We start from the raw sequence: 13238 nt of genomic DNA, 5'->3' as shown, positions 1-13238 counted from the left end.
TACCCTGGGTTCATTTAGGCTAAAACCAGTTTCTCTCTTTGGTGCTCTACAGGGAGTCCACAGGGGATCTATGTCCCCTCTCTGAACCTCACCCATGTGCACGTGCCTGGGAGGCCATGGTGGATGGAGCAGAATGGCAGGTACTTACCAGCCCTCCTTACGTTCTGCTCTGTATATCCCAGCTCTGCCCATTTCCTAGATCTCCCAGTTTGTGCTCTTTGCAGTGCCAGACAAGCACTGAAAGGCAAACCAAGACCTGGTGGTTTTAATCGTACCATCAAAGATAAAAGCCCCATCTACTGCATGACCACACTGAAAGTCTTTTCCTGTCACTCTTACGCAGGTAAGAGAACAATTGACTTCTTTATTTAATTTCGCTTGTTTAAACTGTTGAGAGCTGGCAGCTCCTGAAAGAAAGGATTAAGTGGGAGAAGTGGAAAGAGCTCTATCTGCTTGCTGTGTTCATTGCCCAAGTCTGGAGTGCTTTCATTTGGTGTTTGTACAGTTTCTGGTACAACATGGTCCTGACCCTACTATTTGGATGAATAAGCTGATGCTAAGGAGTTGTTTGCTGGCCTGAGTATACTTTCTTTTTAGTTGTTAATATAAATAATGGAAAGTGGTGCTCACTTTTGTCTCAACTATTTCTTTCATCAGTTGTCCATCCATCCCCGTCCCCCCCATCCCCCCCCCCCCCCCTTTTTTTTCTAGGGCTGGTAACTCAGCCATAAAAAAAATAGCCTCTGGATGGAAAGTTAGGTCAGTCAGGATTAATAATTATTAATGTCTAAAAGCTGCAGGGCTTGGTTGCAGTGGGCTGCGAATATTTCCAAAAATATGTGCTCTTGAATTAAAATGTTTAAAAGCATTTTTTTGCAATAAAAGAGAGGTGGTTTATATCAACATCATAGAAGCTCTACTTGCAAAAATACTTGATGTGATTTAATCTCTAAAATGTTTTAATGGCTTCAGAGGTTTCAGAGGAAATACTGGAAATCATTTAGACGGAAATATCACCAAGCCTGTTAGCTTTTTATAGAACTTAAAATAAAACCCTCCCATTTGTTGTATACTGTTACTTGAGTGTGGTCCATTGGGAAAAACAGATTTTCAGAGATCTTCAATATTCTCCTTGCTCCATTCTGCAATCAATGTTCATTGAGACAGTCTTTGCTAGTCTCCATTCATGAGCTTCACATATCATGGCTGCAAAGAAAAAAACATTTGGAAAAAAAAAAAAAAAAAGCTTCAGGAGAATTAACCAGGGAAAGGCAGAAAAAAAGCAGAGGATGGCACAGAAAGAAGGAAATGCGAATGGAGGGTCAGGAAGTGTCAGCGTTTGGCAGCATACAGCAGGGAAACCCAGAAAAGGCAAGGGGAGATGTGCCACAGTTGCAACCTTTTGTGCTGCAAAGAAACTCCCAATAATCACCTTGCAGGGACCCACTTCCAGATCTGGAAAAGAAGACCAAGTGTTTTCACACACCTGACTTGGCTTAGTTACTTGTATCTTGCTTACTCCTGATTCACTTAACCTCTCTGTCTTTGGGAGTGACTGTCCTGCTCCCGAGCTGTGAAACCTTTACCGGAATCACGACTAAGCCTCTGAAGCTTTTGCTGAGGATTGGGAAACTCGGGGAAATGAAGATAGCACCTGAGATAAGTGTGAGAGGAGTGAAAGAAACGATGTCTCAAACCACGCTCGAACAATTCAGCAAAACCCTCACGGTTCCAGGGACTGCTGTCTCCTCTCACAGCAGGAAAGGCTTTATAGACAGTCCCTGACCAGTAAAGACCAAGACACGAGTTTAAGAAAGTTTCTTCTCAGCGGAGGTTCACCAGCAGCGCGGTAGGAGCTGGTGCTTTGCTCTGCTGCAAAGCCCTGGCCCCGGACCCCGTGCAGCGGCACGGCTGGCAGCGGGAGGGCACACAGCCGGGGCTCCCACCCCGAGAGCAGCGTTTCAAGTGAGTGCCCCGCGGGGGCATCCCGGACCCTGGGCACCGGGCAGCGCCCTCCCTGGCCCGGCTCCCACCCAGGCCTGCCGGGGACAACGCTCCTATCGCAGGCTTCGACTCAGTGCCCGCCGCCCGAGCACGGGGAGGCTGCACCGAGCTTCGCCCCGGCAGGTTTCCCAAGGATGCTGCCTTTGCAGCCGCAGCCCCGAGGGCAGCCCTGCTCTCCCAGGCATGGACCTCTCGCATGCCGCTGGCCCAGGTTATGAGCTGGAGATGAGAAACCCCCCAAAAGCACCCACCACCGTCCCTCACACCCCAGCGCGCCTCTGGAGCTGAGGGGAGGAGCACCGGGAACGGCCAGGACTCCCGCGACCGGGCAGAGAAGTTACACTGCGGGGTGCACGGAGGTGCTGGGGGAAGCGCCGTGCTGCGGGACTGCGGGGCCGGTGGAGGCACTGCCAGGGGGCGGGTGGAGGACGTGCACTGCCGGGGAAGGGAGGGCTGGCCCCGGCGGAGGACGGCCATGTTCGGGGAGGGCTGGGGGTAGCTGAGGTGCCGGCGGGGGGTCGGAAGCGCGCCGTTGTTGATTTTGGGCAGCGCGCAGCCGCAGTGAGGGCCGCCGGCGGGTACAAAGCGGCTGCGAGAGGAGTTTGCGGACTCCCAGCGGTGCGGGCTTGTGAGGTGGGGCTGGGCTCTTGCGGGGCTGCCGAGCGTCCCACCACCACCTGCACACCCCCCGGCGGGGCCTCCTGCTCCCGAGGCGCGGAGCCCGGAGGTGAGTGGCGGCGGGTGGAGAGGGGTCGGAAGTGGGGCGGCAGCGGAGCTGTCCCTCTCGCTGGAGGGAGCAGCCCGCCCAGGGGGAGCCTCGGGGGCGGCCCAGCCTGGCACGGGGACCGGTTGTTGGTCGGTGTGCCGCGGCGCTGCCCCGCTGGCGCCAAGGCGGCGGTCCCGATGCAGCGGTACTTGAGCTCGTGGCGGAGTTGTTGGTGCCGGTACCCGTTTCGCGGTTCGAGTGGAAAACCGTGGGTTTGGCCAGGCTCAGAGGCACAGACACGCGTATTATGTGCGTTGCTACATCCCGTCTGTACCTGGGAGCATCCCAGCCCTGCCGCTCCAGCTGCCAGTCCTGCTGGGGAGCTGCTCGGAGCGGCCGCGCTGTACCCACCACGGGTCTCGGCGGTTCCCCTCGACCCGGCTGCTTTCTTGTTCGGCAGGGACTGGACGTGCGGCCGGAGGGGGAAGCCGGTGCGCGGGGCAGAGGATGGACAGCGGCTACCGGAGTGCGGGGAATGGGTCGCATCCACAGCGGGAGCTGTGTTTGTCGGTGCTTTGTTTAAATGGGCTGCCTTGGATAAAGGCTAACTGATTAGCTGGCACTGTGAAAAGGCAGCCGATAACTTTTTTTGGGGGTAGGAGAAGGGTCTTGGGCTTTGATGCTCAGCCTATGAATATGCTCTTCATGGATCTCAAAAAGCTCATGAAGACATCCTGAAGTGTTTGAAAACCGTCTTATTCCTTCTGAAACAGAACACTGTGAGGCTCTAGCTTCATACATAGTTACGTGTAAAAACTGATCCAGGCATAATTACATGCCTCAGTAATGACAGTGACTTTCTTGTGACTTCCTTGGCCCCAGGTTTCATGTAAGACCAAGCTTAGTTCAACTTTCTTGTATTGATGTGAAGGTCAGGTGTAGTGTGCTTTTGTTAAATTAAAGCTCTCAAATTTTAATAGCAGAGCCCATCTGGCAGTTCTGTAGCTTAGCTGACAACCTTGCATCTTGTCTGGTCAAGAAATGTGGCCATGACAATTTGCTAATTAAAAATATCGGATGTATCTTACCCTTTTATTTCACCTGATCTGATTAAAGACTCTGTGGGTGCATGTTGTGAAGAAAGGAAAATATGAGATAAGTGAGAAGAGGCTGATCAGGTTAATGTGAGTTTCAAAAAAGGCTGAACTAATTTACTAAGTGCCTGATGTATGCAAAGCAAGCCTTGACATTTTTGTTCAGGTGCGGTTTCAAGTCCTTGGGAGTGCTGCATGGGTGTTCAGGTCCAGAGTCAGTTTTCCAAAGGGTGCCAGCGGGGCACAGTGGGGATTGCTGGCAGCAGTGGGGCTTCACCCAGTCCGTGCTGCAAGTAGCATCTTTGAAGTCTTCTCTGCCTTCTGACTGGAAACCTGCCTCATTGGTTGCTAGGTAAAATGGGATGCTAGCCCAAAACTGCCTCCTCAACAGAAGACGAGGTGTTGTCCTAAGGCAAGGAAGCCTGGGACCTTCCTCCATTCATTTTGAGTGAGACAGGTTGCAGCTCTTGTGTATAAGGTGCAAGGGGGCTTGGGTGTGGGAGCTTGTTGCATGAGCATCCTATACACAGTGGTGAACATGGGGAAACGTGAGGCATACTGGTGCTGGGGGCAGCAGCTCCCAGCAAAGCTGCAACTCGAGCTGCCAGGGACTGGCTTGGGCAGAAGTGTAGGGGGGTACAGACTGTTGTGAACCTCAGAATATGCCCACTGCGTGCTTGGTGGGGTTTGATGTTACACTGGACTCTGCATTACATTTGTCTGATGTCACAGTGAGGTTAATCCTTTTTACTGCCAGAGTTCCGACTAGGTGGAAGCTCATTATCTGCAATGGATGGTTTTCTTGAGACAAACACGATACTGCCATTAAATGAATTACTTATGACCATTCCAGGTTATTTGGTGACAGCTTCTGTTGTCACCCAATATATATATATGTGGGAGTCCCTAGTGCCTGATTTCTTTGGAGATGAGGCTTTACTTTAAAATTGCACTGGGAAAACTGAGAATAAAACTGTGTCCTTAGAATTGGAGACTAAATGTGGATTGGTTTTAGGTGGCAGCTTGGCAGGTCTCTAGAAACCCTCCCTCCTTGGGAGAACTAGCTATGGATGTGTTTCTCACAGCACAAACTTTCTTTTTCCCAGCTTTTGTGTGAGATGAGTCTGTTCAGTTGCTCCCCCTCAGTGTCTGTTTGCCTTTTCCAAACTGGCAGTTTTCTCAGGTTTGTAAGCTGCTGGTATAGCTTGCTGTCTCAGTTTCTGTAGTGCCCCATATGTCTAAATAATAGATGCTGAAAGTGAGATGAACACGCCTAAATGAAGAGTCTCTTTTGCAAATGATGCTGAGCCACGATGAAGAGCTGTCAGAAATGGGCAGCTGATAGTGCTTTTAGTTACTAAAGTGCTAGTTGTTAATTGAGGACAGTTGCAGATTTTCTTGTGGTGTCAGCACCTATTGTAGTGCTAGGTCATGGAGAAGGAGGCTTTTTACCCCGGTCTTTTAGCTAATGGATTTGACTAATGGGCCATAGAAGTTTAAGGCATCAGTGCCTGGACTGTCTGATCCACCCGAATTTGTTCCTGCCCTTTAGAAAGGGAAGAAACTTGCCAAGTGGCTTGAAAACTTGTGTGTATATACATGCATGCATATGAATTTTATCGAAGTTTTTTTGTTGGTTGTGGTGAGATGACAAGTGTTAAGCTAATAACTGGGTTATCATAATGGTATGTTTCTGTGGAATTGCAGCACAAAACAGCAATGAACAACTTGTGAAAAATTTCAATTCCACCTAACTTCTTAAAGATGTAGTAAATCAAGTTTACAGATGGCTCAAATGCCAGCTGTACTTTTCTTTTTACAGTATTTACTTGAAAAGTTTTTTGTTAGAGACATAAAAATGCATAAAAGTCACAGTATCTTTTTATAAGCCTTATATAAACACTGAAATAAGATTGCCTTGACTAGAGATTCAGATTTATGATCAAAATTTTAACGTGTTTGATTTTAGCAGGAAGTGATTCATTTTAAGTATCTTGATAGTATCTGTGTGGCTGAATAACTGGCAGTCCTGTAAAAGGATACTGAGGCATGTCATGGAGAAGTGGGGGAGACCACTCAGGCTCATCAGGTCTGCCATACCAGTTACCTCTTGTTCATATTGCAGATGCTATGTATTGAGAAATAACATGCAAATTACATGGCTGCTCACAGCTCAAAAGACTGGGACCTGAAAAGAAGTGATAATACACATCAAGAATGAACAACCAGCATAAGTGATTAGTTTTTGCAGTTTATATATGTTTTCATGCAGATAGCCCCTAGAAGTGGTGTACTGTGAACTCGAATGTCTAGCTCACTCTCTTAACTCTGAATGCTGCCCATGTATTTTACTCCAGGGAACTGTGCCTGCAATCACGACAGCAGTGTTGAGACTTGTAGTTAAATCTGAATACAAGTTTAGGCTGTATTTATATTTAATAAATACAGCCAAAGATTGAACTTCGCCAAAGGTTCCCTGGCAAACTCTGCATATAGCAGAAATGTGTATATGGCAATAGTCCCTTCACCAGCTTTATAGATATACTTATTTGTGATGAGGAAAAGAGGAAATTACTTTTAAGGTGCTGTATTTAATACTGAAAATGCTTTCTGAGCTTTCCTAGTAATGAAGAGACTGCTGTCATTCAGGGTGGATGGCAAGAATGTCTGATCTTGCTTCCAGGCTGTCACAGGCCCCAGGCTCTTACGCCTGTATTAAGCCCAATGACTAGCTTGGCCAAATTGCAACTTAGAAGGCGGCAGCCTGTTAGACTTAAAATGCTCCCACAGGCTTCCGTGGCAGTTAATGCCAATTTTTTTGTGTCTATGCTCAAAAATGTGTTTCTGATTTCTAATTAGAGCTGTACTGGGGAAGGACAACTGACAATTAAGCGTGAGTCATGAATGCATGTTTTGAATGTTCCTTTGATTCTTTAGAGGTGTAAGTAGACTGAAGGTGGAGGAATCCAGCAAGAACAGTTGGAACTTAATTGTGGATAAACAAATTTGTCAAAGTAAGCAGCTCTTTTTATAAGCCAAACTGCTGTTTCCACACTCAGTCAGTGTACAGACCTCCCTACTGCACACAGGCTAACAAAATTACATCCAGGTGTCTGCTCTGATGGGTTGGAGGTTGTAACCACATTTCCCTGAAATGAGGTGTCTCCAGAAAGTGTCCTGTTGAAGGTGTGAGAGTGTTGGGTGGTGGGGGTGTCCCAGCCTGTTTCTGGGCTCAGGGGTAGTGCCTCTGTGCCATTCCTCAGAGAGGGAGATACCTGTGCTGTCCCAAAGCACTGGGGTGTTGCTGCATGGCACACAGAACTCAGGAGGAGTAAATGGCAGTGAGAGAAGCCCCTGTGTGAAATACAGGCCATTTCTCCATCTTCTCTGCAGCTGTTTATGCTGTAAGCTATAGGCATCTCTGACTTTCATGGTGGTGGTTGATGTCCAGGAAGGCAGTGGGGACATCTTGTTGTGTGTCTTGGGCAGATGTTCACAGTACCACACTTCCCACTATGGATTGCTGTTCTGTTCTGGCTTGGTGGTCTCCTAAACCTGCTTCATCATGCACCAGTGCTCTGAAGTAGAAGATACCCTTCCTGTGGGTGCCTTGAGCTGTTGGGGAACACTGAGGAGGTATAAAAGGGTTTCACTGTGGCTGCTTTTGCAGTTCTGCAGTGCCGGCATTACTGTTGAGCTCTGCACCGCACAAATGTACTCACACCTCATCCCAAAGACCTGGTGTTTTCTTAGAGGTCTACCATCTTCTCTAACCAAAGGGTTACTAGTGCAGTTACATGAAGCAGTAGTGTCCTGGCAGGAGTTGGATTGCACTGATGCTATATTTTCATAGGTGAAAACAGTCAAAATCTTGGTTATCGCATGAAGAACCAGCCCTGATCAGGCAGCTTTGTGTTGGGAGGTTTTGTACTAAAGGCTTTGAGAAATGTGCAGCATCCATACACCTAAGACTGATGAGGACTAACCTGTCCGTTACCTGATGTTTTGTATGGGTTTGCATTTAGGAAACGTTGATTTTTAAGCCCTGAGTTCCTAGTTTTTGCTTTTTGCTTTTCGTATGTGTGTGTGCTGTTTGTTTTTTGTTGTTGTTGAGGTTTTTTTTTTGGGGGGGTAGTGTGGAGGGTTATTTTTTTTTTGTTTTGTTTTGTTGGTGTTTTTTTTGTTTGATTTTGTGGTTTTTGTTTGGTTTTTGGAGTGTTTTTTTTTTAATAATTTACTTGGAATTCCTGAATGTAGTTTCAAATAGGGCTGTTACCCACCCCAGTGTCCAATCCTTCTCTTGGCTGCACTGAGCTGGTAGCCTTAATGGCTGTTGCGCAGTGACAATGACTTCTGTAGTGCCTGTGTGTATGTGCGCACACATTTCGGCTTCCTAATTAAATAGCTCAATCATTCCTCATTGCTGAGGTAAGGAAAAACACTGGTTTAGCTTTTATGTGCCTTTCACTGTTTTGCATCATTCCCCAGACCCTTCCAAATACTGCTTGACTGGGTTGTTAAAAAACAGTGTTTTTTTCAAAGCCTTTTTTATGAATTCTATGTATTTCTGATATCTTAAGGGGTTGGATGCTGCTGAGATTGACCTGGAGGATTTTGTACAATGAATTCCGAAGTGACGTCGGAACGGTTTATGTTTTATTCAGCATCTGTCCAAATCTCCACACCTCCTGGCTCTTCCCCATTGACTGCAGCTGCCTCTGCCACAGGGGCTGCAGGAAGGCAGTAAATCTGCGCCTGGCTGAAAGCAGCAAGCTCCGCTCTTGCACTTAGGCTGACAGCTTCTTTGTGATGGTGCTGATGCTTACATGGTGATGGGACAAAACATCTGAGCACTGATCTGGCTGGAATCAAACTTGCTAAAATACACCCCTACCTGGCTCTTTGTGTGCATAGCATCCCACAGGCAGTGCCAGAGTAGCAGGAGATGGTGGGAAGCATATCAATGCCAGTACGAGGTTGTGTCAGAGATTCACAGTCGTGAAATTGTGGTACTATGACTGCTTATTGAGACTGGTTCTGTGAACTGTTGGAAACCAATGTGACTTGTTCTACAACTTAGTCTATTAGGACCACCTTGTCAGGTTATGATCAGAAGCATCCTGCTCTGTGGATGGGATTGGGAAAGCTCTTTGTCTTGCATTTCATATTCATTCGTGCCACTGGTCTGCAGCTTCTCTGTCTCAAAGACGGAAGAGTTTAGTTTGAAACAAAGATTTCCCCAGAGTTGTTCTGACTGTTTCCCTTTAAAACTGCAACTGTTTTCCCAGTTTAAGGGCTGTGAGTCTCCCCTGGAGTGAGACAGTGTCAGAGGTTGAATGTGTTTGTTTAGGTGCATAAACATGGCTGTGCATGGTGGGGCTTCCTCACAGTGTTTTCATTCACTTCATGAGCTGTTAAATGAGAAAAGGATGGGGGCTCATTCCTTAGCTGGTTTGGAACATCTGTGTCAAAAAAGCCCCAAGGATATCAGTCAATAGTGAGGTGTCTGCAGATTTTTTTTACACTTTTCATCCCTGTCTCAGCCTATGGAGATGCAGAGAATCTCTAAAGTTGCTCCAAACTAATCTGGTTTGGACAGAGAAGGAAAGATAGAGGATTTTTATGTGACTTTTCAGTATGTCTAGAGAGTTTTGCCGAGAAGTGCAGTGACCTGGGGAGAAACAATGATTGGACTCAGACTAGAGAGCTTTTCTCTCTATTTTTGGCTTTTGAATGTTTTAATATTAAAGTATAAAAAGTAACAAAGGACAGTCAAGATGCTGATTGAGGCAAGAGTGTGGGGACATAACCCATGCTAATTATTAAATGAAACAATCTTGCAGCGTTTGTATCCAATTTCCAGATTTCTGACAAAAGAGAAATTGGAAGAGTTGATAGGTCTTCTCTGTTCTGCAGCTTGGCAAAGGCAATTTGAGCCTCTGGGTTTTTTCTCACCAGTGTTTTGATATTAACTCAGTTGCTAGTGGACAGGTTGTACTGTTTCAACTCCTTCTCTTTGATGTCATTGCAATGCTAGTAGATTGATAAATTATACATTGATATATTAAGACATAATCTACTTCCCATTGCTTTTGGAGGGCTGCTCTAGTGCAGAACTTTGGGGGCTTTTTTGTTTGTTTTTTTTTTGAGTGGATGTACTTGAATAGACACAGCAAAATATCTGTTGAGAGAAGATATTTAATTTAGCTGAATCTTCAGAGTAGAAACTGCTGGGGTCAGACTTACTGTGTGGGGTTTGTTTTGTTTTGATTTTGTTTGGTGGGTTTTTTTTGTTTCTTTGGTTGATTGGTTTGGGTTGGTTTTGAGCAGAGTGCTTTTTATATTGTTTACATTTCAGTTACCAAACCAGGGTGAAAATCAGGCTGTTCATTCATTGTGACCTGTCATGTAGCTGAGTGTGAGTGCACATCCCTTCAGGCTGCATTAGTATGAGTTAACTTTGTAATTGGGTTTCTGGGGCAAACAGGGACAGGAAGCAGAAGTAATTTTGGCAGTCTAGGCTTGGCTTTTTTGTTCTGTGCCATGTAAGTGCACAGGAGAACAGAAGTAAAAGGTGGGTGCAGAATGGCTGGAGAAATCCTAACAAACTGGACAATAGCGGTCAAAACTGCATAAGGATGTTATGGACTATAGCTATACCAAGGTAGGACTTTACAGCCAGCCGTATGGAAGGACGATCTCTATAGCTCCTGTGCTTTTCAGAGCCCTTTGCTTGGTCTTTTAAACCTGCTCTGCGTTCTCCAGCTTTCTGTTCGTCTGGCAGTAACATCTTACCTTGTAGAGACTACGAACCAAAAATGGACTTGCTGAGTGAAGAGCAGCTGTCACTCAGTTTTGAGACCAATTCACAGGGCAGATCTTACTAGAAATATAAGTTTTAAAGCTGCTCCAAACTCTGTTCAGGATCTCCAGTTTTCTTCAGCAAACAAGAAAAAAAGCAGAAAGTCTCCACTTTTACAATAATTTCCCAGTTTTATCCTTTGGAGAGTTTTGCTGAAAAAAAACCCCGGGTTTGGTATTTTAAAAGAAATGAACTGTATAGTGTTAGTGTTCTTGAGCAAGGAAATAAGTTTGTTTCCTTTTTAAAGGCATTAAAAGTCACCTGTCTCTTTTCAGGTGTTCAGTGTAGATTTACATGAGTGGGATTAGAATTAAGCTGCTTTACGGTATTATTTTAAAACCACACTTCACATTTTTCAGTAAACAGTTTTGCTTTTAGAACAACAGTCTTTATCCCAGACTAATCTTAAGACTTAGAAAAAGTAACACAAGGAGAGATTTTTGGTTTAAGTTTCATTCTTTCCTGACATGTGGTATTGAACTCATTCTTAAACTTGCCTTATTATTTTTTTTAATGGTAAGCTCTTGAAGCATTTTCTTTTCTTGGGTGAATGCTAGTCTCATTCTGGTGTCACTGACCATATTCTCCACTTTATTAGCAGCCTGCTCAGATTCTTTTCTGTTCATGGCAAGTCAGTTATTTTCCCAGATGAGAGAAAAAACACCTGCAAGAAGACCCTGGGATTGAATCTCTCTGAAGCCAGGAGGTGCTGAAAATGATGTAGGCATGATTAGCTGCACTTTCTGTCTTGTCAGCATCATTTAACTGGGCTGACAAACTTCATGAGTGCTTCTTACTTTGTTCTTGCAGTGTTGTGAGCTGTTTTACTCATGTTGTCTTTGAGTAGACAAGGGCTCTGATGTGTGTTCCCATGTGTGGATTGGGAGTTGCTTTAGTCTCCATTCTGATTTCCATCTGTGATTTATCACTCAGTCTTTATCTCTTGTGTTCTTCTTGCTGTTTCTCACTCGATCACTGCTGCTGCTTGTGTCCTATGTCATGTTTAAAAGCCATGTGTGAGATTAGTCACATCAACAAAAATACTCGTGGCTGTGGGGAGGGAGCCTGCTCTGTTGGGGAAGTTTAAGGAAAACAAACCCTCCTTTGTGTCAGTGCACACATCGCGGTTGTCACGAGTTGTGCGGTATGCGTGCTGAGAAGGGGATGCAGTCGGTGCTCGCTCCGGTGGGACCTGGCAGTGAGAACTGCCCTGAGCCCCTCCTGGGAGCTGCAGCAGGGCTCATCCTCAGACCCTGTGGTTGGACTGAGACATGTGGACCAAGAAAAGGGGGTAGAAATAAAATTGAGTCCTTCAAGAACCTAAAAAATGGCAGCTGACCAAATATATTCTTCATGCTCTAAGGGACTGTTGATTTTGGATGGAGTAGACCTGGGAGGGTTTCAGATCTGTTTTAGCTGTAGCAATTCCATCTTCTGTTAGCCTGGGGGAGAACAGGCTTGTACAGCTGAATATCAAATCTCTGGCTCAGGAAGTGTTAAGTGCATGTGTTTATTACTCTTAATGCTGGTATGTTTTTCATGTCAGCAGCTGGCCAAAACAGGCGACCTGCAGTTTGTTTCAGCTGGTAGAAATTAATGACAGACAAGTTTATTTATGGGTGAAGTTTTGCTTCCACAAGCATGGACTGTGTGGAACAAGAAGGGACCCTTTGCTGGTTTGCAGCCTGCAGTTAAGCCTTCCAAACCCTCCACAGACCCACTGTTAAAGGGACTCATGCTGCCTCTTGGTCTTGTGTTTCCCTCGTACCTGCTCCATCGCTCTCTCTCTGGCAGCGAAGCCCCCGGTATGCATTGCTCACATTCCCGACCTCTGTGTGTGCCAGCGTGCCTGTGCATGCACATGGATGGAGTGAGGGAGGGCGGCTACAATGGTCTGCTGCTTTGGATAGGAGACTGCTGTTGGCTGTGAAAGCAGCCTGCTTGCTGCTCTCCTCCCTCCATACCCATCAGAGCCCCCCTGCCTACATAGCTCACATTCCTGAGTAGCTTTTCCTTGGGATGGTGTTTTGCTTTGGAGGCTTGTTAGCTTGGTAAAGGAGTTTCCTTTATAACGACATCTTCATAGGAAATCATGATTCACATAACCTAGTTACAAGGGGGTAACACATCTAGTGCCAGTTCTGGGTGGTTCCAGGTCTTTTTGGTGACTGTAGGTGAGTAAGGTGACAGACATGCAGCAGTGAGGAAGGGGCCAGAGGTTTGGCTGTGCACGGTAAGAAGGACAGTGTGGAGTCCTGGAGGTGGTGCTGATGTCTCTGCGACTATTGTGTAGGGAGGAAGCTTTATTGTCATTTCAGTTAAAATACCCTTTTTCCCCTCTTCCTCCAAGCAACTTGCTGATTTGCATCATAAAAGTGAGCCAGGGTTGTCTACTTCTGTCTCCTGCAGAAAATAAGATCTCTTCAACTGTTTGAGTAAAAATGAAGTGATTTATGGGTCGTTTTACACTTACTGGTGCATTCAAGTACAGCTGTTAATTGAACTGTTTAATACTGTATTACTACAATGTCCGGTTACAGCCATTTTTGCATCAGTACTGAGAGTCTCAGGA

The sequence above is a fragment of the Pezoporus flaviventris genome, unplaced genomic scaffold (assembly GCF_033815535.1).
Source record: "Pezoporus flaviventris isolate CSIRO_AGI_PZ_B2104156 unplaced genomic scaffold, CSIRO_AGI_Pfla_v1 ptg000090l, whole genome shotgun sequence".
NCBI classification, from domain to species: Eukaryota; Metazoa; Chordata; class Aves; order Psittaciformes; family Psittacidae; genus Pezoporus; species Pezoporus flaviventris.
This window is presented reverse-complemented; position numbering follows the sequence as displayed.